The sequence below is a fragment of the Pipistrellus kuhlii genome, unplaced genomic scaffold (assembly GCF_014108245.1).
Source record: "Pipistrellus kuhlii isolate mPipKuh1 unplaced genomic scaffold, mPipKuh1.p scaffold_m20_p_6, whole genome shotgun sequence".
NCBI classification, from domain to species: domain Eukaryota; kingdom Metazoa; phylum Chordata; class Mammalia; order Chiroptera; family Vespertilionidae; genus Pipistrellus; species Pipistrellus kuhlii.
The window spans coordinates 77,490,830-77,509,819 of record NW_023425562.1 but is presented as its reverse complement, the minus strand read 5'-3'; the positions used below and the strand labels follow the sequence as shown (position 1 = coordinate 77,509,819).

The following is an 18,990-nucleotide window of genomic DNA, read 5'->3' as shown; positions in this document are numbered from 1 at the left end:
GTTATCCCCTAGCCTAGATGTGGGCCGTTTCCTAGCTCACGTTTTCAGGTACACAACCTTATCATAGCATTCTGACGATTCACTGCTATTACTCAGCAATAAAAACCTCTCTGTCAACCTTGTTTTTAATTTCTGTTTGGAAAGAGAAGTCAAGTGGATCTCATTCATTTCAAGTGTAATTCAGGCATCGTGTAAAGACATAATTCAAGAAAAAGAGGAGGTAGGAAAAGGTGGTGCAGATTTCATAATCAAAAGACAGCCATTTACAATTTTGTATGTTTGGCCATTAGCCATATATGGCTATTAAAAAAAAAAACTACATACAATTAAAAATATTAAATCTTTATTGTTAAAAGTATTAGATATGTCCCCCCACAGTGACCTCTTCTAGTCCACCCCTGCCCACCTAAAATTTTTGAAAAGTACACAAAATTAGAAAAATAATAAAATGAGCCCTCATCCCAACACCCAGCTCTGTAGTTTCAACTTGTTAAGCACATTTGCTTCAATTCCTGTTTTTTAAAGTTCGTTGAAGTATTACAAATTCCAAATATTATGTCATTCTCCTAAATGCTTCAGTACATGTCTCTAAAAATATGTATACTTTTTATAATAACCCACAGTGCCACTATCACAGCTAATGATTGTTCTCAGCATGTCCATGCCAAAATTTCCCTGATAAGAAAACAAGTTAAAATTTTAATGTATAACTACATGCTCCCTTTTTGCTTACTACTATATATATATATATATATATATATATATATCCCTCGTGTGAGCAGCAGTCCCACAAACTAATATATATCTATATCTATATCTATCTATCTATCTATCTATCTATACACACACACACACACACACACACACACACATATATATGTTAAAAATGATTTTGAAAAAAATACGATTTTGCATCTTGATTTGTTTTGTTTGATATAACTATTTCCCAATAGCAAATTTTTCAAAACTCTCTAATTGCGAAATAGCTGTGTGCAAGTGTGTGAGTGTGTGTGTGGGTAAGCTGGGTGATTAGTGATTCCTCTGTCGGTCTGTTTCCACGTATATACGGAGCGAGTTTGTGTGTGTTTTCCTTCCTCTCGCAGTCAGTTTGTTGCCATGCATATCTTTGTTCACAACACCTCTCCCTGGCCGGTGCTATTTCCCTAGGACTCGGTCCAGGAGTGTTATGAACAAATGTATGAGCACGGCAGGGCCCTGGACTCGCTCCGCAGTTGTTTACAGAAGGACCGTTCCAGTTTACACTTCCACTCACAGAGGCAGGGGCCTCTGTCTCAATGTCTCAGGGCAGCGCTTTGCAGGGAGGGCGCCTCTACCATCCTTGGCTGGGGCTGGCTGATGTTTGTAACCATCTCAGAATACATAAAGACACATTTCTCTTCTCCCCCTCCCCCCAGGCCTGCACACCCGGCATGCGCAGACTGCCAAACAACCGCAAAGTAACTTTGATTAGAAGAAAAGCCGGCCCATCTGAAAACGTGGTAATGAGATAGTTTCCACCCCCCGGGAAGCCGGCCTGCGGGGGCGGGGCGCCGGGTCCTGCTGGCCTCTTCCATCCTCAAGGAGGTAGAAATGCACAGGTCAGCGTTCTCTTCCTTTGCTTTGCGGGGTTTTCTCTCTCCTTTTTCTACTTAAAGCTGGGTCTTCTTATTTGTTGCCCTCTGGCTGGGTGGAGGATGCAGAAATACGGCTGGGAAGTAGAAAAGTTTGGTGGCAGGCGCTTCCTGTGAGCGCAGCCCCACGGCAGGCAGGCACCGGGGAGCAGAGGATTAAGGCAGAGCCATTTTAGCTTCGAGTCCAAATTCGACTTTGTTTCCTTGGGGACACGTTGTGCTCGTTTGTTGACTTCCAATACAATTGCCTCGGTGGCTGCCGATTGCGGCGCAGGAAATGCTTACGTTCTTTTTAAGGAACATAGCATTATCAGTTACAAATCCTGATAGTCAGGAAAGTCAGTGGTGTGGGGCTTGAGAAGTTTATGTGACAGATTTGTGAGTGTGTTTGGAGTCAGGGAGAAAGAAACACTCTCAGGACTGCCGTGTTTATGGGGGAGGAAAAATAAAAATAAAAAGGAGGAACTTGATAAGGACATATGCAGCAGGATGGTCTTTAAAAGCCCAACATCTGAATCTTTATTTTCTTTTTGTTTATCTCTTTTTTTGTGTGTGTGTGGGGGAGGGGAGAGTGGGGTGGGAGAGAAGCTCAGGAAAGATGGTCCTGTTATTCTCACTCGCTTTGCACTGTTTTCACCCCATTCAGAGGCTCAGGTCCTTCTTCAAAGCAAAGTGGGGACAAAACATAATCTCTTAAAATATTTTTAAAGAGGGCATGCAGGCGTGGTAGGGTAAATGCATATATACTATATATCACATATATATATCAATATACATCAATATATATCTATCTATATATAAATGATTCTGTATAATATGTTTGTATATATGTCAACAAAATGTGCTAACCACATTTTAAAGAGTCCAGGATTCCAGAGGGATTTAGTTAAGCTGAGGCTGTTTTGGAATGGGGACAGACACTGCAGGAAGAGAAATGGCTAATGCCATTTTGACCGACGTTTCCTGAGTGATCACCACGCAGTTACCAGGCAGTTTTAAGATTTCATGGAAATGGGTTTATTTAATGCTTCTAAGTGCCCGATGTGCTGGGCGGCACTGTTATTCCCACTTTGCAGGCGAGACCCAGAAGCTGGGTCAGTGGCCTGAGGCCCCCCAGGAGCAGAGAGCGCATGGACTCAGCCAGTTCTGGGGCTGCTGTATCCAGTTCTGGTTTCTGGGGAAACCTGCTGCGCCCCAAAACCCCTCAGCTCGTGGCGGGTGGTGAGGCGGGGTAGCTTTGGGCCAACTGTTGACATCAGGGCAGCTGAGCTTGGGCCTAGACTCAGGATTTTGGGATCACTTTATCCTATCCAGGTTGTGACTCAGACTTTAATCTCTTCCCCAGCGTTTCCCCCCAATCCCAGCATCCTCTCTGAGGGCGTGGCTGCGGAGACTTGGAGCTCATCCAGCTTGCTCACCCCTGCCTCCTGCCTGGAGAAGGTGCCCATCGGACTCCGGAAGCCGGCGGCCTCCCAGCGCCTGCGGGTCCCCCAGAGCCTGGTAAGTGCCGTGCATTGCCTACGTGGGTTGGTCGTGTTATTCAAGTTCTGGAGCAGACGAGTCCGGGTCCAAATACGACTGTCTCTCTCGCCCGCTATGAACACACTCGCTTCCCTTTCCCGCCGGGAGTAAGGGCCGCGCTGGGGGCTGCGGTGGGAAAAGCAGAGCTGGCTGTACTGGCCTGCGAGCTGTGCCTGCGGGCAGTGCCTGCGGGCAGGGTGTCTTCCTTGCGGGCTTGCTAAGTGCCTAATCCCCCTGGAGAGTTTTACGAGTGAGGACTTGTTTATTCCACCCAAAGGGGAATGCATTACCTCCATCTGTAAAATGGGGGCACAGAGGCAAAGGGAGCTCAAGGGAGGTGCCAGAGGCTGCGAGCCCAGCGTCTTGGTTTGAACCCAGAAAGCTCACTCCCTGTACCACCGCTCAGGCACAGCTTTCCCACCTGGGGGATTAATATACATAACTAATTCATATATCTCAATATATAAAAGGCTCTGCCTAGGTATCCAGAAATGGTGCCTCTGGTAAGTAGGTAATCAATGTTAGCTGTTACTATTCCCTCCTCTCCCAAAGCCAAGGTCAACCACTTAGTGTAGATAAGAATGGCATGAGTCAGCATGGGCTATTGGATCAGGCTAGAATTCCACTTTATTCTTGTTAGAGAACCTCAAGGAAGTTGGAGAAGTTGGAAAGTCAGAAAGCGGGTTAACCTCTGATGGCTCCAGTTTCCTCACCTGCCCAATGCATGAATATACAGGTTATTAGGAGAAGTAAATTAACGCTATCCCTGGATCAATCACCTGTGGAGTTAAGACTGGCGTCCGGCAAAGGCTCAACAAATTGTATCACTTCCGCCTCTCCTTATCCTTATCTCTTCTTACTTTTACTATTATTGTTGCTGTAAAAGTAAACCAAAAATATGAACACACTTAAATATCCGAATGAGTTCAGCAGAGGGGATTATCAGCATTACTATTTTAGGCGTGTTCTTGGTTTTATCAGTCTGTTTAATAAGCCTCTTAATATTTGAGCCATTCCTCTGCTCAGACCATTCCTATCTCTGACTTTTAGGCTCATTCATAGTAAAATGATGTGGTCGGTTTTTTTTTTCTTTTTTCTTTTCTGTCCTTTTATTTTTATATTATTATTATTTTAAATGGGCATAATTATAATTTTTTTCCTTTTATTAAGGTATTATATATGTACATATCTTACCATTGCTATTATTTTTTTTAAATTGAATTTATCAGGGTGACATTGGTTAATCAGACTCTACAGGCTTCAGGTGTACAGTTCTGTAGCGCATCCTCTGTACATTGTATGGTGTTTACCGCCCCAAGTCAAGTCTCCTTCCGTCACCATTTATCCCCCCTCTGTCCTCTTCTACCTCCCCCAACCGCTCTTAAAACCTGGTCTTTGCAATGACCCAACAACCCCATCGCAATTTTCGGACTTGTCTCATCTTCTTCCTCCACACAAGCCACCATCACGTGCTGGCTTCCTTCTGTTCCGGAGCCGCTGGGCACCTTGCCTCCAGGTCTTTGCGTGTCAGTGCCTCAGCCTGGAATGCCCTTTGCCGGGAACTCGGCATGGCTCTCTGTTCCCCTTCAGATCTTCACTGTCTTCACCTGTGCAGTCTTCCTGGCCTAGCCTATTTAACATCACCTCCTGCTCCTTCTACTCCCCTCACTCAGGCGAGTAACAGCACTTCCCCTCAGCCTATAGCCCCAGGCACCTAAGGCAATAATAGGTCCTTAGTTTTCTCCACAGCATTAGCATTTGATACACCAGAATCTTATTTAATGCACCATGTTAGCTCCACCAGGATGGGGTTGCTTTCCTGCTGCATCCCAGGATCCTAGAACAGTGGCTGGTACGTGCAAGGTGCTTAGGAAATATGGGATGAGTGAGAAAGTAAGGGAATGAGTGGATGACAGAATCCAGGGGGCAGGTTTATTTAATTAAACAGAACAGCTGTGTATTGGGACACTTCCTGTGTGTGGCCATATTCCACAATGTGGAGGAAATGGGCCCTCCCTGTGAGGGGCCTGCGATCTAGTCTCAGCTGGTAGGTCCAGCACACATCCAGGTCGAGGCATAACCCAGCAAATGTCATAAAGGAGACACTGGACTAAGGGTGACTCACCAAAGAGACGGTGCGGGCCCTGGGGATGGGCCTTGGGGGCTGGCAGGATGGGTGCAGACTGGTTTTGGCACATACATGGCACGGGTTTGGGGAGAGTCAGTGTAGGGTGGGGTGGGAGGGTGGTTAGGCATCAGGCACAGAGCAAGGAGGTGGGTAAGCAGAAAGGTTTCTCGAGTGTTTATCTGAAGCTAGTATATGGAAATCCTAAACATTTAAAAAAATATATATATTTTATTGGTTTTTTTTTTTTTTTTTTTTTTTTTTTTTTTACAGAGAGGAAGGGAGAGAGATAGAGAGCTAGAAAAGTTGATGAGAGAGAAACATCGACCAGCTGCCTCTTGCACAACCCCTACCGGGGATATGCCCGCAACCAACGTACATGCCCTTGACTGGAATCGAACCTGGGACCTTTCAGTCCGCAGGCGGACGCTCTATCCACTGAACCAAACCGGCTTTGGCAATCCTAAACATTTTAGTCACCATTTTTTATTCCCCAGGGCATTGAACAGTTTGGGATTCTGTTAATTTAGGAAAAAACTTATTTCTTGATTTTAATGAGAGGAAGGGAAAGAGAATCATCAATTTGTTGCTCCATTCATTCATGCATTCATTGGTTGGTTTTTGTATGTGCTCTGACCCAATGGCACCAGCAATCTTGTATTGGGACAGGCTTCAACCACCTCTATCCCACAGGGCCTCTTTTAAACCCCACCCCCTCCTGCCACACGGCCCAGGCCCCGCCTCTTCCTGTCCTGGAGGCCCGCCCTCAGTGGAATTCTTTGTTAATAGAAAATCTGTGTAACAGTTTTAATTATACAGGTAAAAAGATAAAAATATTTAGCCACCACCAAACGGTCCTGGGCCTTGCCCACAACTGATAATCACTTTTGGTAAGGATCTTCCCAATTTTCATATATTTCCATATTTCTTTCCTTTTTTCCTTTTTAAAAAGTGTGTTTTCATTAATTTTAAACAGGAGGGAAGAGGGAGAGAGAAAATTGATGAAAGCCCTAGTTGGTTTGGCTTAGTGGATAGAGAGTCTGCCTGCGGACTGAAGGGTCCTGGGTTCGATTCCAAGTCAAGGACATATGCTTGGATTGCCAACTTGATCCCCAATAAGGGCCCCACAGGAGACAGCTGATCAATGATTCTCATCATTGATGCATTTATCTCTCCCTCTCCATTCCTCTCTGAAATCAATAAAAATACATTAAAAAAAGAAAATGGGTGAGAGACACTGATTGGCTGCCTCCTATATGCCCCCTACGGGGGATCGAGCCCACAACATTGGCATGTGCCCTGCCTGGGAATTGAACCAGTGACCTCTTGGTGCAGGGGACGATGCCTTTCTATTTATTTGCTTATTTAGGTACAGTTGTCATACATTATATTAATGTCGGGTATATAACAATTATTTGATATTTATATATTATGAAATGATCATATATATTTGTGTGCATGTAAACATAGGTATGTATTTGTGCATAGTATATGTATATATACATATGTACATATATATTATGTATACATATACATATTTTTCTATTAGAAACTATATTATGGTATTATGCTATGTGTCTTTAAACAAAAAATGACATACTTTTTTGCAGCTTGATTCCTTTAAAAAAATTTTTTATTTAACAATGTCTTGGTGATTTAGGTTCATGTGGCTCTACTTGATTCTTCCCAGGGCTGTCTATTAAGTTTGGGGAGAGAGTGGTTTATGTGGCCATTTTCTTGGGATGGGTGTGTAGGTGGCTTCTAATTTTTCACTATTACAAACAAAGTGCCGAAGTGAGCATTCTTGCGTACCTGAGGGGTTATTTATTACCATAGAGTAGGCATTATAATTATATGTTTCCCCATTTATTTATGCTTTAATTTGTTTAGTGCCTATTTCTCCTATTAAAACGTAAGTTCCACAAGGACAGAAATAGAATTTGTTTTGTACTTCACTCTTCAATTACACCGCAGTCCAGTGCTTGGGACAGAGGGGTCTTCGGTGAATATTTATGGAGGGAATGGGTGAACACGTTGGCTGGGGGCACAGGGTGGTCTTGCATCCTGAGAGGAGGGAGCGGTGACTTCAGTTGGCACAGGGGAGATCTGAGCCCAGGGCAGCGGCAGGTGGCTGTCACGGGGGCTAGAAGTGCTGCGGGCTGGGAGGAAGACAGGTTCAGCGGCCTGACGGTGAGATTCCCGTACTGATCAGGAAACCGGAAACAAGGAACAGGAAGGAAAGGGTGCAGTTGAGAACTATGGGGATGGCGGGACCTGTAAGGTGTGCTAATTGATTAGCGGAAAGGCAGGCGTGGAGGGAGGGTTAAAACCTAGTTTAGGACACTTACTTTTTAAACATTTATTGCCTTCCACTTTTTTGCAAAAAAACACTGCTAATGGCTTTCGGGACATGAGTGTGCACAACCTTTCTCCCCTCCCCTCCAGGAGGAGTGGCACCCATTGGGGAAGGTGGGTAACCCACAGGGACAGCAAGAATGCGAGGGAGTGGCTGGTGGGAGGGGACCAGACCCGGGCCACACCAGGTGGACTTGTGCTGTTCCAGAACAGGGCCGAGGGGAGGATGGTCTCCCTGGCCCCAGACCACACACGCCGGCTGGTTCAGGAAATGGGTGTCCAGAACTGTGTGTCTGTGTGCATGTTTAGAAATGAAGGACGTTCCGGGTTGGTGACAGCGGAGGGCTGGCCTCAGTGTGGTCTGGAAGATGGACACACACTGAGGCCTGGGACCCCAGGCAGGCTCCTCCACCGGTGGGGCAGCAGTGTCACCTTTTAAAGAAAGGCAGGAACATCGAAAAGGGCGGAGACTGGTAAGACTGCAGGAGCCCAGAGGCAGGTGTCCTTATTGGCGGTGTCAGGAAGACCTCCTTGGAGGTGAAGGACTGTGGGTCTCAGTCTCACGCCTCTTTGTGTGGCCAGGAGGATCACTGAGGAAGTAATCTGCCGAGGAAGAAACACCTGAGGTTGAATAGTTCTCTTGGCTTTACTTCCATTTCCTTCCAGTGGCTTCCCCGTGCCCTTGGAGTAAAATCCAGTCTTCCCAGGCCCAGGGCTCAGGGACATTGGAGTTTCAGGCAGCCCCTTCTGTACTCAGGGTTGCCTTCCGAAAAGGTCAGTGTGACAGGTCTGTGATTTCTGCTGGAAAGGTAGTTCTTTGAATGTGGAGTTCACGTCCTTCCAGCTGAATCCCTGGTATTGGGGAAAATGCCAGGCACATCACGGAGTCGGTGTGTGTCCCATTGATTGAATGCATGCTTCACCTCTCTGCCTTTAAAGCAAGATTAAAACTAGCCACTTGGGCCTGGCCAGGGTGGCTCAGTGGTTGAGCATTGACCTATGAACCAGGAGGTCACGGTTCGATTCCTGGGCAGGGCACATGGCCGGGTTTTGGGCCCAGTAAGGGTGTGTGCAGGAGGCAGCCAGTCAATTATTCTTTCTCATCATTGATGCTTCTCTCTCTTTCTCCATCTCTGAAATCAATAAAAATATTTAAAAAAACAAAACCAAAAAAAAATAACTGGCCATTGGGTTGATTAGTAGGAGGATGTAATGAGATAATGGAGATTATCTCATGCCTGGCACATGGTAACCATTTACTCATTTTTCATCCAGTATTTAATGAACATCTATTATGTGCCCCTCATGGTTCAAGGTCCTGGGGCCACAGGATGGGGTGTGGGGTGAGGCCTGGTTAGTGTCTGCACAGGAAAGGAAACGCTGTGGTGAAGGGTGGTGAGGGGGAGGAAGGAGATAGGCGCTGAGGTTGGAGACCCCAGTGATGGGGGAGGAATGGGCCGTGAGAGAGGCCCCATATCTGTGGATAAGGACAAGGCCCTGGGGGCAGGTACTGGGTCTAACTCTTAGCTCTGCTGCCTCTGACCAGTGGGCTTTGAGAGAGCCACTTCGTCCCTCTGCCCAGGTTCATCTATAAAGACAGGGCTCTTCCTCCGAGGGCCCCCAGGAGTTAGAGCGAATGAGTTACAGAGTAGAGAGCCATACCCTGAGGACATAATGAACGGGAATGAACGGTTAGCGCTGATCAGCCAGCCTCTGGGCACTGCACCTGCTTTTGGCAGAGCACTTTTGGAAGCATCAGTGCTCCATCCCAAGGCAGAGAAATGCAGAAGGCACTCCTGGGTGTGGGTTTGCACAAGACCCTGCTCTCAATGGCGTTAAACAGGCTGACTCAGACCTGAAAGTAAGAGAATAAAAATCCTAACCGGTCAACTGTACAGACAACTTACTGGGCCATTTATGTCACCTAATTGAGAGAGCTGGGGGAAAAAGAGGAAAGGGAGGTCAAAGACTCAGTGTTCTTCCCTGGGCTCCAGGTCCAATGTCAACAGCATCAGGAGAGCTCACCCTTGGGTGCCAGGTATATTCAAAGGCGAGTGAGTCCTACACAGCCCTTTGTGGAGTTGATGCTCTGTGTAATTGGACCGTTGATCAACACAGGAGTTGGGGGTGCTTACCCGGGTGCAGTTGAAAATCCAAGTATAACTGCTGATGGCCCCCCTCCCCCAAACCTAACTACTGATAGCTTACAGTTGTCTCAAAGCTTTTCTAATAATGTATACAGTCAGTTAACACATTTTGTGTATTATATGTATTACGGACTGTATTCTTACAATAAAGAAAGCTTGAGAAAAACATACTATTAAGGAAATCATAAGGAAGAGAAAATAGATTTCCAGTATTGTTCCAATAGGGGAAAAAAATCCGTGATGTGGATCTGTGCCTGTGGCTGGTGTGCGGCACGGAGCTTCCTGTGGTATGACTTGGGGCAACACAGCTATCCCGTGAGGCAGCTGATTAGAGACTATCGTTCCATTTTACAGATGAGGACACCGAGGTCTAACCAGACCCCAGTGACCCACATTTTAATTCCCTTCCCATTGGGATGCGTTTTGAACACATTGATTGATCACTGCTACAGGCAGGCACCATGGAGATACAGCAGAGAACAAAACACAGTGGCTTCTATTTTCATGGAGTTTAGTAGGAGGACCAGCAGGAACGAATAGATTACTGAGGTATAATGTGTAGTGAGTACGAATGCATGGGTTTGAGATCTGGGGGTACCTGGCAGGGGTGCGTGATCTAACGTGAGTGGCTAGCCCATCTCTCTACACTCTTGCCCATTCTTTCTTCGTCAGCATCCATGATATTAAATGTCTATTAATGTGGGGAGTTGTGGGTGAAGGTCTGAGAGTGAGATCTAGAATTCATTACTGGACATCTAAGTGGACATAGATAGAGTAGGGAGTTAGAAATATGTTTTGGGGGTTAAGGTAAAGGCCTGGGTGAGAAAGATATACACTTAGGAGCCTTGTTAGGTCTGCTGAGCCACGGAATTGGATGAAATAGTCTTGGGTTCAAATGAGAAACAGAGAAGGCACCAGCTTTGGGCCCTGGACGCCTTAAAGTCTGGAGGTCAGGGAGAGGAGCAAGGACCAGCCCAGGGGACTTAGAAGGGGCAGCAAGGGGAGCTGGGGAATGAGCAGGCTCCAAATCCAGGGGAGAAGAGTTTCAAAGACGAAGAAGGGATAGACTGTCAAATACAGAGGTGGCAAATAAAATGAGGATGGAAAATTGTCTGACATCCTGTCGCATCCAGAGATAAAAACCAGTTCAAGCCACTGTCTTTGAAAGGTCCTGTCTTATACCCATGCGTTCCTGTCCTCCCTCGCTGGGCCCCCCACTCTGGCTTCCTTCTAGTTCTTTCTGTAAGCGCCTTCCCTTCTGTCCTGAGCCTGCCCACCTTCTGCTCCCCACCTGGCTTCCTGATGGAGGGCCACTGTCCCTCAGGGAGCCTCACCCCAAAACAGCAGGCACCTTCCCCTCTCTAGTGACCCTGACTTTGTGAATCTAACTGTATCTACCTCCAGAACAGCGATTTTCTGTCACTGGCAGAATTTTTAAAACCTGCAAAACCTGAGTATTTAGTCAGGGTCACTGACTTCTCTTCCCTTAGATTAGGGGTGTCGAACTCAATCAGAGAAGGGGCCAAAATCTAAAATCCAGCCTAAATCGCGGGCTGAATGGTTTACTGAACAGTCATAAACTGTCATTGTGATGGAAACGCAGCAGAGTGCAGTGATGACAGCGCGGTGCGGGCCACATTGCAAGGCCTGGCGGGACGGATTTGGCCCTCGGGCCTTGTGTTTGACACATGTGCCTTAGATTATTAAAAAAAACAACAAACAACAAAAAACAACACAATAGCTGTCTGGTGTGAATGAATCAAAATAACACCTGTTTTTTGTGTGCCACAGATCTAATTACAGTGGTAATTAGCTTGTGTGTGCCACGGTATGGAAAGGTTGGAAATGGCTGCTCTAGAAGATAGCATGAAGTCCAGAGGGACAAGGACTTCATTTGTTTGGCTTCCTCTAAGCTCTGTCTCCTGTGCCTACAACAGTGCCAGGCCCTACCAAGCTCTGGGCTTACAACGTGGCACCGGGTGTCTCATTCAATCCTCCCGTCTCATTTATGCCGGGAATATAAATATATGTTTTCTCCAATTTTATTGAGATGCAGTTTACATGTGATGCTATAAATTTAAATTGTACAGTATGATGTACACATGTTGCAAAATCATGATCATAGTTAACATCAGTCATCTCATAGCTTTTTCCCCTTGTGATGAGAATTTAAAAAAAAGAAATATATTTTTATTGATTTCAGAGAGGAAGGGAAAGGGAGAGATAGAAACATCAGTGATGAGAGAGAATCATTAATTGGCTGCCTCCTGCACGCCCCACACTGGGGATCAAGCCCACAACCCCAGCAGATGCGCTGACTGGGAATCGAACCATGACCTCCTGGTTCATAGGTCCACACTCAGCCAGTGAGCCATGCTGGCTGGGCAGTGAGAACTGTCTTCCTCCATGTTCTTTCTTTCTTTCTTTTTTTTTTTTTTTTTTTTTTTTTTTTTAACTTCTTTATTATCTCATTTTCTGGATGAGGAAACGGAAACCCAGAGGGATTAAATAATACTCTAGAATTAATGCAGCTTTCAAGTATTGGAGTATTTGAGAATATTTGGGAGTCCAGAGTGACTGGAGAGAAGACATGTCCACCCCCCTTCTCCCAGAACACGATGTTCAAAACTCTCTTAGGAGAAACAGCAGCTGATTTTCCAAATGAATGGGAAAGGAGCGCTAGGCGGAGGGAACCGTGGCTCTATAGGCTCTGGGTCAGTCCCGTTGAAGCTTACCTTTTTCCCCGAAAATAAGACAGTGTCTTATATTAATTTTTGCTCCCAAAGATGCGCTAGGTCTTATTTTCAGGGGATGTCTTATTTTTCCATGAAGAAGAATACGGTACACATTTATTGTTAAATGAAAATAAAGGAAATTTATTACCTGTATACGGTACGGTAGTACGGTAGTTGTCAACACAAACCAGACAAACTGTGAATCCTACAGTACAGTATCAAGAATTTACTCATTTATTCAATGACAATCATGTCATCATCTGGAACATCATCATAACAATCCAATTCCTGAATTTCCTGGCGAATTTTTTGTGACTCCATTTCTTTCAGAATCAGTGGACCAAATCTCTCATGTTTAGCCTGGGGGGGGGGGGCTTATTTTTGGGGAGGGTGCCTTATATTTCACTCAGAAGGAAACCTGTAAGTAGGTCTTATTTTCGGAGGATGTCTTATTTTCAGGGAAACACAGTAGAACCCTTAATGAGGGTTGGCCAAGACTTGAGACTGGAGAGTTAGGCCGGGGCCAGATTACAGGCCTGGCGAGGCAGTTCTGGAGTTTGTTCTTTTCTCCTGAGGCAAAAGGAAGCCATTAAGCAGGGTGGGGACATGATCTGCTTTATGCTATGAAAGCTCTTGGGTTGTGGGGTGGAAAATGCGCAGGCAAACCTAGAAAGAAAGAAAAGCCAGGAGGAGAAACCTCACTTATTCAAATATTTGGAGGAGGGAGTGGGTTTGTGGAGGAAGGCTTGTGTTAAGAGATGAAATGGACAGAGTTGAAATATATTTAGAAATTACAGGGTTTGCTGATGGGTTCAAGGTGTGTGGGGAAGGAGGGTGAAGGCTAGTTTAAGCCACATTATACTAGGTTTTGACTTGAGTAAGTGGGTGGATGAAAGAGAGTTCCATTTATTGAGATGAGGCTGGGCATCGGATTTCAAGAAATGTTATTGACCTCCCTCTTCCCAGACTTCCTCTCGTCCCAGAGTCCCCCTTTTGGGATATCGGATGAGTGCGGAGAGCTTTAAAGAGGTGCTCCCAAAGTGAAGTGACACACGTGATTTTTAAAAGAAAGTTTACATTTCCACGTCGAGTGACGTCAGCCCTGGAAAATCTTCCAGAATATTAGAAGAAGACAGAGTGCTTGTGGAGGGGACTCGCGCTGATCTAGCTTGTCAATGGGACAATTGAAGTTAAAAGATTAACAGTGTTTCCCTCCCCACCCCCCACCCAAGTTAATCTAATGAATTTGTGATTGGATCTAGACTTCTGTTTAAAATTGAGCCTTATTCTTGGCCCCTCCCCTCCTTGGTTTGTGAATAAAATCCAGCAATCACTTCTCTTCCAGGGTTGTTCCGAGCCAGGTGGACTACTGGCTGGCAGGCTCAGAGAGCCAAGAAGTCTCCAGGTTCCATACGCCGCCCCCACTTCCGAAAGGTAAATGCTGCTGTTTATTTTCTGTCATCTATGCCGATGTTTTATAGAGGGCTTACGGTTTTGAGGCGACCTGAGTGAGATCAAGAGGCTGACTGGGAGAGAGAGAAGTGTGGTGTCTCCTGCAGTTGCTGGCGATCCCCACTTAATTGAGTGCACTCAGTCGTGTGAAAACGGCTGCCCCGGGTTCTTCTCAGATGTCCTTTGTAGTTTGCAGGAGACTGGCAGGTTGGGCTCACTTTTTCATTCTGTTTTCCTGCTCATGCCTCGCCGCAGTTTTTCAGGTTTTCCTGCTCTGAACCACTAAGTTTCTTTTTTTGTTTTGTTTTTGTTTTTAAGCCAAGTATCTTTGTTGGCTTTCTTTCAGCTCCCAGGTTTTACACAGTCCCCAAATTGTTTTTCTGTAATAGTCCCACAGCAAAATAAATAAGATCATGCCCCATTCTGATCTTCTAATTATGGCTTAGTCCCCAAACATGATTCCAATAGACGGTAAATATAGCAAATGGGAAGGGCTTTTTTTTTGTCTGTCAGATCTGGAGAGAAAACCAGAAGTTGGCTAAAAGAGGTCTCATGTCACCAGGATTAAACCCGGGATAATGGGGCTATATTTTAAAGCGTGCCCTGGGAAACATCTGAAGGCGGGCTGGCCTGTTTAGATAATTGTGAAAAATGAAGTGTAGCTGACATTTGTCGCATTAAGATCGGGTGAAGTGGGGCGTTCTCTGTCTCTTCCCGAGAGCGTGTCGGCTCCTGGGCGGAAGGGACGGTCCTGGTCCCATTCTTTGCGCCGCCTGCCTCCCCGAAGCACCTGACTCCTGAAGAATGAGTCTAGCTGGGGAGTAATGGGAAAGCAGGATTACTGGGGGGTGGGTGGAGCTAAGCAGATGCAGATCAGCGTTTGATTTTCAATTTTCATCTCCTACGATGATAACAATGTGAATTCCTCGAGCTCACTGAGGAACCACATGTTCCCAGTGTTCTGTTACTTTTGGAGTTCCCATTTTTAATTGTTTTAAGTATACCAGCTTTCCAAACACATCTTAAGTGTGAGTCTCTCTCCTCGAAAGGGAGATTGTGTCTCAACAGATGCCCTTACAGCAAATCCAGATCCCTGTATGTCCTTTGGAAACACAGTGTGTGTTTGCACTCAGTCCCTGGCAGAATTTTGCAACCCTTTCCCCGTTTTTTGTTGGCACGCCTCCAAGAATAAGGTCTTTGTAATTCCTTGCTCAAACATACGGATCACATATAAAACTCTTAGCAGATAGATCAGTTAATATAATCATCTTTCAATTTTAAAAGCTACAACATAATAAGGTGTTTTTTTTTTTGGGGGGGGAGGAGGAATAGGGAGAGAGAAACAGTGGTTAACAGACCATATGATGTTATTATGCTAACAAAGTGGTAGCTTTGTGAGGGCGTAGAGAGAAAAAAAAAAGCACAACCCCTTTCTGCTCTGAGAATAATTCAGTAGCAACACGGTCTGAGAGCCAGGAGTCCTATTGTTCTTAGTGAAACGATTATTTGTCAAAACATTTGATTGTTTCCCCATTCCCACTGAAAAAGTTTGGACTTTTCTTTTTTTGCTCAGTTTTGATAGCAGGATTTTAAACTATCAGTAGTGCCATTGTGTTTACAGCATTCAGGGTTTCAGAGTTCAAAGGTTATCCATTAGCATGTAGAGTGAGGCTGCACTTATGTTCAGGCTCAACCTGGTTCCACTAGTTCATAGCTTCTTTGTTGGGGAGCGAGGGTGGAAGTCATTTGTTTTGGTAAGTTCAATGAGGCTTCTTGTTTATGAAGAGGATGCCTCTGGACTGTGTTTCAGGATGTGACTATGTCGGAGGCTCTGAAAAGTAGCTTAAAGAGCGGTATTCATCTTTCCTGAGAAAGGGAACTGCTAGAAGTAACCGGTGTCAGTGTACTTTATTTAAAAAAAAAAAAAAAAAAAAAGGGAGTTCTGGCCCAAGAATCTACTTCTGGCACTAATTAATTTGTAAGAAATTGGCTCATTTCTTTAAAAAAGACTAACCGGACCGTCTGTGGGGCTAGTAGTTGTGTATAAAAGGACAGCAAAAAACAGCACACTCTGTAAATGCTTCCCCTCTGCTAAGAAGCTGCCTCTCGAATTCCATTTCCTATTTATTAAGGATTGCATGGCTCACCAGCCCAAGCACTTACGGAGTGGCTTTTTTTTGTCTTGATTTATTAACTGTGTACTTGAAGTGCCTTTCTTGTTATGTTTTAAGTTTTTCCATTTTGGATACACCGAAGGTAAAACTACACACACACAACAGAAAACACGGGGCTGTTTTGTTTGTGGTGACTTGCAAAGCTGCGTTTCCATTTGCATTCGTTTGCATCTCGGGGCGGAAAACTTAATGGGTGTGATTGTGCTTCCGTGATTCCTCCTGGATCTCAGAGTGGGGGAATCAGTGTCCTTGGAACTTTTCTTTCTTTTCCTTTTTTTTGTGAGCAGAGAAAGAACAGTAGGAAAACACTTTGAGTTAGGCGCGGGGGGCTGGGGGAGAGCTTTTTTTTTGGATTCCATCTTAATCAGCCCCGTTTCATCCACGTGGATGTCTATCAAAGCCAAGTGGATTCTTGGGACCTAGGCCAAGTGTATAAATCCCAAGTTACAACAGCAGCGCAGACCCAGGCCTTTTAGAAAAGTAGCAACAAAGGACAGCTTTCTGAGACACTAATTAAAAAGCATTTTTAATCATCTTATCGACCCTCCTCCCACTTGAGGAGAACCTGAAGGAAGCGCCTTTTAATCCGCCCAAAGGGGTGAAGATTTTTTGTTTGTGGGTTTTTTGTTTGCGGGTGACCCCGGGTGACCCAGGAGTTCGGGCCCCGGCTCCGCCCCGGGCCTGGGCACACCTTGCGAGGGAGGGGGCGGCGGCGCGGCGGCGGCCTGGGTCTGCGCCTGCGCGCTGCCCTCGCGCCCCCTCCCCGCGTACCTGTCACTGGAACCGCCGGATGGCGGGAGGGGGGCTGTGTGTGGGCGGTGAGAGGCGAGCGCGTGCGCGGGAATCTCCCAGGCGAGAACTGGGAGTGCGCGTGCTCGCCCGCTCGCGCCCGGGGGGCGGGGCCCGTGGCGGGGGGCGGGGCAGGGGCGCGCCCGCGCAGGTCACGTGCCCGCGGGGGCGGGGCCTCGGGGGGCGGCCGCGGCCGGTGTAGGCCGGGGGCGGGGCGTGTTCGAACGGCGGGGCCGAGGGCGGGCGCAACAGCTGCTCCCTGAGCACTTTCTGACCCAACAGTCCCGGGGCGCCGGCCGCGCCTCGTCCCGGCCGCCCTAGGGACCCCCCCGCGCCTGCACCGTCCCCTCGCGGACGAGTAGGGGGCGCCCGAGCCTCTGCCCCCCCGTGCGCACCCCCACCCCGCTCACCTTAGCCCCGCGCCCGAGGTGAGCCCGGCCCCCAAATCCCCCGGGCGGGGCGGGGGTGGGCTGGGGGTCGGGGACGCGGGGCGCTCCCTTTGGGGTGGGGGTCTCCAAGGCGCGAGGTCCCGTGAGGGATGGTTTCGCCCTCGGACCCGTGGCCCCCCGCCCGTCCGTCCGTGTCGGGGGGCCGGGGCCGGTGAGGCGTCCGGGAGGTGTCGGCACAAAAGGCCGGAGAAACTCCCCGTCGTCGCCTCCCCTCCTCCTGCCTCCCCGCCCCCTCCCCTCGCCCGCTCCCTCCTCATTCAAACCCCGGCTCGCCCGTGCGGTGTCAGTTCAGTCCCGGCCGCCGCCGCCGAGCGAGGAAATGGCCGAGGAGCCGGAGCCGCAGGTAAAGGGGGCGCGCCCCGCCCGCCCGGGCCCCAGGGGGCGCCCCGAGTCTCCGCGCTTGTTTCCTCGCCCCCTCCCCAATGGCCGCCCGCCGTGCCCGCTTCCCCCCCGATCCCGTCCTCCAGGGCGCCCTCCCCACCCGCGCGGATGTGTGGGAGCCGGTGTGTAAGACAGAGCTTTACCTCACACTCACTGAGGGGGGGCCCTCGCGGGCCGGGGGCTGAGTGCGTGGGGTCCCCCGGAAAAGTTGGGCGGCCCGCGGACTCGGCCGCGGGGGGCAGCGGCCGGCGGGGGTCCCCGGCGGCCCGGGAGGGGCGGCCAGTGGGGAGCGGCCCAAACAATGCCCCTCACGGCGGCCCCCGCGAACAATGGCCGGACCGGCCGTACGGCCCTCCGGACGCGTCTATGGGGGCCGGGGAGGGGCCGGGCCTGGCCCCGGACCCCAGCGAACCCCTGCGAGCCCCCCTGCCCCCCGGGCGCCCCAAATCCGTGCCCGGGAGTGCCGGTCTCCTGCCCTCCATCTCTGAGGAGGCGGCGCTTCCTGGGTGTGGAATTGGGGTTTTTATGTGCCCCCTTTCATTTTAAAGATTAAAAAACAAAACAAAAAAACAACCCTAAGAAGAACCCATACACGCTTAAAGAATGCCTTTACAACTCCATTCTGGTGGCAGACCCAGAGCCAGCCGGGAGCAGAAGCAGGAACTCCAAAAGGCAGGAGGGACTGAGATGTTAGCCGAAAAGTGTTTTTTTTTTTTTTTTTTTTTTTTAAAGGGAAGTTTCTGCCAGCGGCGCCGAGTGGCGAAACCGCGCAGTTTCAGATGCAGAGACCTCTTCCCTGTTGCTTTGGCCCCCAAATGCTAGCGGCACGGGCTTGGGGGGCGGGGGGGGGTGAGGATTGGGGAGGCTGGGTTCGGGGTGCCGGGCCAGAGGGTCCGCGGGGGGCCGAGGCCGGTACCTGCGCGCCGGGATCAGCCCCTCAGGTCCTGGGTGGGACCCCGCACGTTAGGATTCGGGGGAGGGAAGCCGCATTCCTGGGCGGGCAGGGAGTTAGGAAAGAGCCACCGGTGGCCTCGTCGGGGACCCCGGTAGCCTGCTCCCATTTGGAGCAGCAGAAACTTTCCCCCCACCTCCAAGGATAGTCACTTCCGAGTTTAAGGCTTTGGTGCACTGCTCTCCTTTGGAATTTTTTTTTTTTTTTTTTTTTTTTGCCTCAATTTATCTCTTGAGTCAGCTTCTATAGGGCGTGAAGCGTTGAACATTCCTAAACCCG

The 18,990-nt window shown here is 48.2% G+C and overlaps 1 protein-coding gene across 3 annotated transcripts in view; it reads left to right on the top strand.

Moving 5' to 3' along the window:
• The first annotated feature begins 1,442 nt into the window (after positions 1 to 1,442).
• The window catches only part of ZNF217 (zinc finger protein 217), a 39,840-nt gene continuing 22,292 nt past the window's right edge, over positions 1,443 to 18,990 (top strand). Inside the window, exons 1-3 of one of the 3 annotated variants that reach the window (XM_045574248.1) lie at positions 1,443 to 1,598; positions 2,977 to 3,131; positions 13,860 to 13,948. The gene's annotated coding sequence lies outside the window, so the exon portion shown is untranslated. Of the gene's footprint in view, positions 1,599 to 2,976; positions 3,132 to 13,859; positions 13,949 to 17,164; positions 17,358 to 17,423; positions 17,722 to 18,990 lie in introns of those variants that run through there. The other 2 variants (XM_036418482.2, XM_036418481.2) reach the window with 2 other exon arrangements.